We start from the raw sequence: 4,821 nt of genomic DNA, 5'->3' as shown, positions 1-4,821 counted from the left end.
ATTTTCACCCTAAAAACGTAATCCTGAGCCATTACAAATGATACAATACAGTAGCGCAAATTTCAATGAAAGAAATTTAATCCTTATGTCCCCAAAATGAGAGACAAAAAAAAACAATCAACTTAAACAACAATTTTTTGTTTAATATAGTTTTGAATTAATTTCTTACTTTTAACATCTGTCGTCTTAAGTCCAATTTTTATAATCAAAATTTAATTAACCCCAACTAAATTGGCAATGTTAATTTCTGTATTTAACCTACACTGCAAGTATATAAACCTCGTAACTCAAACTTTGATTTTCATTAATTTCAATTTACATAACTTGCCAGAGGCCACTAGCAATTTCCTAAAAATTTATGTATACTTACTTACTTAAATGTAGTAGATGAAAGTTGGAAAGCCCTATACGCGCAACCAACGACTACACAATCTAAAACAAAATTAAGAAAAATGCTAATAATAAGCTAATATTTAAACAAAACTGGCCCAAGCTAAATTCAAAGTAAATACATACATAAGTACATGTGTGCACACAAAAAAACCATATTTTCAAATGCATAAGCAGAAAGTTTTTGAGACGGCCAATGGCCGAGGGGCGAGCAGCAGCTGTTGCCGACAATCTTGCCTGCCACAAGACGCACACAAAAGTAATTGCAACAAATACCTGGAGGGCGATCGCACCCTACTTTCTATACTTTCTGTGCCACAAAGTTAAGCGCACACACATACACACTGACATTCATACATAAATACATACGTATAGTTAGCCATACAATTTTTACCTTTACACGCAATTTATTTAGCTTTTCAGCTTTATTTACTTTTGTGGCAAAATTTCTCAAAAGCCAACAAAGCAAGGCCCAAAGCAAAGGAAATTCAAAGTTGACTTCGAAAGGCTGTCCTTGCTTTAACTTTCTTTTGTTACCTAACATGTAATCGGACTTGAATAGCTGGAAGAGAAAAATATTAAAATTAAGCGAATAAAAATAAACTTTCGTTTGTATAAAGAACACGTGCTCAATCAGAGAAAAGTTGCCGGAAAATATGTTTGCAACATTTTCTACAAAGCAAATGGTTTGCTATACACGCTTGGTAAACGGTACACACTACAAGCTTACACACAATGTACTGCCGTCTCGCTCAGGCACTCGTAAAGGATATGCTCCAGATATGCTGAGGATTACAGGACCTTCCCAGAAGGCTTTTGGCGTGTGGCACACTTTAATTTGTCTTTTAAGCCAAAGCTTTAACGCACACCCACCTCTGGCTCTGGCTGTAGACCTTTGTAGTAAACACTCGTGCAAACAAATTTATGCATATGTATGTGTATGTACATACATATGTAGATTTCGGTGCCTGCGTGCGTCTTAGGAGAAAATTAAGTCCCTAAAGGTGGTAGTCACAAATGAAATTTGAAATTGAACCCAAGTTTCTGGGTTATTGGGAAGTATTGAATTATTAAAGCAACCATCTTCTACTGATAACAGTATATGTACTAGGTTATGTTGGTAATTTGTATTTTGCGATTGAAAAAGGTAACACATTTTGGTAATATCATTTTCATTTTATTAGGAAGCAAGTGCTTCCAAACCACAAACTTAATTATGGTTTGTTCTTTGTAGAGTCCAATTAAGGAGATTTGGTTTTTTTTTAAAGGAAAACTGAGAGGAAAAAACTAGCAATGGGTTTTTAAGCCTAGTCCCCTGAGATTCGTAATATCAGTGCATAATTGAATATACTACATACATATATGTACATACATAGTGGGATTTATAATAATATAATATGCTGAGTACGTAGGATTTAGAAGGAAGCGATGAAACTGAGCACACTTGCATGATAGCGACACTGATGTGACATAATATCGCTTATGGTATCGCGTGTAGTATCGCATATCGTGTCGCTCTAATGTGTACCACGCCTTATTAATATATTTAAATCGTTATCTATACCTATATGTCAATCAAATAACTCATATCGTTAGCAACAAGTTGTATTTAATAGCGTTTTGGAAAAAAAATGTGTTAATGTAACTAAGGTTATCGATATAATGTTCAGTTCAGTTATCGATTACTTATACAGTGGAAATTGTGCTTATTATGGAGAACACAGCTTTTTGTATCGCTACATCTCGGGAATGGTAACTCCTAGGAACAAAAGTGTTATAACAGTTTTTATAGATAATTGCATAACCTAAACTTTTGGAACATCTATTTTTTGATACCCCTCACAAATTTCATTTTTGTTTTTTTTTTTTGTAAACAAAAACTTAAAAGCGATGGATCGAAAGACCATCACCCATAGAATAGATGTAGATGTGTATATAATTCTGTGTTCGTATGGAATAGTAGCTTATGTCGGGAAGATGGCTTTAGTATAATACGGCATTCCCTTTATTCTTTAAACGACAAGGAATTTTTTGATGGGACTTAATAAGAATATTGACTAGCTATTATCGGAACTATTTCTTGCGCATTTATTTGCCAACAGTTCATCAACGGATTGGCGCCAGTGAGTCATTCGCAATCGTGTGCTGAAAATGGCGCATTATACTAAAGCCAGCCTTTTGACATAAGCTACTATTCCATTTGAACACAGAATTATTTTCAAATGCCAATAAAAATACGAATTAGAACGAAACAATTTATGATTTGTGAGAATCGAAATTGATTAGTCATTTTTCAAAAGAGCATGAAACATGCGATTTTGACGATTTATACAAATAAAAAAAAAACACGTGTGCGCTGAGTAAAATAATATACATACTAAAATTTCAAGGGATTTGGAGATATAGGTGCAGTCCTTCGAATGATTTCCATAATCTCCTGAAGATCAGAGAGTTCTTCTGGGACCCAAGTCTGAAGTCACGGCTCGCAAGAGATTTCACCTCTAAGTCAGGCCGGCCCACAATTATCCATGTGTGGATGGCTTCTCTGCACAAGCTCACACCCCTCATGCACGCATGAGATCAGTTAAATTCGGAGCTGGTTTAGGCCGGCGGAGTGCACGATTAATCGGAAGAGAGCCAGGTCTAGACTCACCCTGGCGGCATTTTTTGCCGTCGGCATTGTTTACCGATCGCTAACTTTGGGTGCCAGATCCTTAGAGGTCGCTCCTTTTTAAGTCAGTTCACGGCTTTAAGCAGAAATTATGTTTCTTCTTTAAAATTTTCGGACACATGTTCATTATGGAGTTTCTTTGCCGGAATTGAAGTGGCCTTCCGAACTCCTTTCGCTCTTCATACTTCATTGTTGACCGAAACCTTCTAGGCCAATTAAAACAAAGTGCCAGTTAAGTACTCCACTAACCATATATCTGTCAGCCGACTTATCAAGTAAGTCGATCGACGGAAGACTGCGGAATCCTGTGGAATTAGAGCAGCCTCTGGAGTAGTTCTTAGTGCTGCCGTGATACAAAGAGCCACGAGACGTTAAACTTTCTCCATTATTTTTGTTATGAATAATGCCGTGTATCACCAAGTTTTCTGAGCAGGCGAGAACTCTAAGTTACGCTCAATAGCTTTTCTGATATATATTTTGTTTATTCAATAAATCATCTTTGTAATTGTAAAAAATATACACAAAAACTAATGCACAACTGTAGCGCTTATCGGTTGGACTTGGCAACACTTTCCAACTCATCCTTCTTCTTGATAGTGTAGGATTCGGATGATCCCTTAGCGGCGTTGATAAGTTCATCAGCCAAGCATTCGGTGATGTTCTCGATGCTTTTGAAAGCGGCTTCACGGACACCAGTGCACAACAACCAGATAGCCTGGTTCACACGACACAAGGGTGACACATCGACGGCTTGACGGCGCACACTACCAGTACGGGGTCCCGCGTTGATGATAGCGCTCACTAGAATCTGTAGAGGATCGTCAACTGTCAAGAGGTGGATAATTTCGAAGGAGTGTTTTATGAGCGAGTGCACTTCTCTTTGGCTGAAATGTAAACCTGCAGCGAGATATCATTTACGGTAACATGATCGCATGAACAACGACCAAAAAGTTTAATTTCAGGCAATTCCGTTGTGGCAACAACATTTGTTTCTAACAGAGTCTCAGCGCCCTCAGTTTCAATTGGTGGTTGTTCGTCGAAACTCTCGACAACACCTTCTTTAACCTCAGCCATTTTTCAAGCACAGAAAATTTGTCTTTGCTCCAGACAGTAATGGCGTTCGCCAGAAAAGGAATATAAAGCAGTGGCCGGCTCCCAGTAGCTTCGCGAGGCTATGTGTGCTATATTCTTCAAAGGAAAGTCTAATAAAGAGCGCCATCAGCTGGTTTTTTAAGGACAAGTAATACTTGAAAATCGCGTTCTCATCAACTGTATTTCGCAACATTATTTTCCTTCTATATTTGTTTCTAACTCCTCATCTCCTTCTCTTGCCGTAATTAAGAACTAATTTTCTTATTACTTGCCACACTTGACATTGCAAATATTTACCAATTCGTCTTCGTAATTGTATTCATTTAAAATTTAATTAGATTTACTTCAATACATTCGAACTGCAAATTGCCAAATTAAATAATTTTCCTACCTCTGCACCCAAGTGACCAAATCGGATAACTTAGTTAAAAAGCCATAAATTCTGCCAACAGACGTTATCAAATTTTCACACTTACTTATCTATGCAAGGACTTAGGAATGTAAATATGTATGTATGTACAAACATGCAAGTGTACATATGTATGAGTAGGCGTTTAAGTAAAATTGAATTGCTATGCAAGGACTTTAGACATATGTGATTTTAAATGCCAGAGAAACATAATTTCACTTTTGTAAACACATTCACATAGACATTTATACAAACTGTT

The 4,821-nt window shown here is 36.9% G+C and overlaps 1 pseudogene; it reads right to left on the bottom strand.

Annotated features, from left to right (window-relative positions):
* Positions 1-3,608: 3,608 nt before the first annotated feature.
* Positions 3,609-4,174, bottom strand: LOC118744035 (annotated as a pseudogene).
* Positions 4,175-4,821: the final 647 nt, after the last annotated feature.

Source organism: Rhagoletis pomonella, unplaced genomic scaffold (assembly GCF_013731165.1).
Source record: "Rhagoletis pomonella isolate Grant_MI unplaced genomic scaffold, Rhpom_1.0 Rhpom_scaffold_00007, whole genome shotgun sequence".
Classification (NCBI taxonomy): domain Eukaryota; kingdom Metazoa; phylum Arthropoda; class Insecta; order Diptera; family Tephritidae; genus Rhagoletis; species Rhagoletis pomonella.
This window is presented reverse-complemented; position numbering and strand designations above follow the sequence as displayed.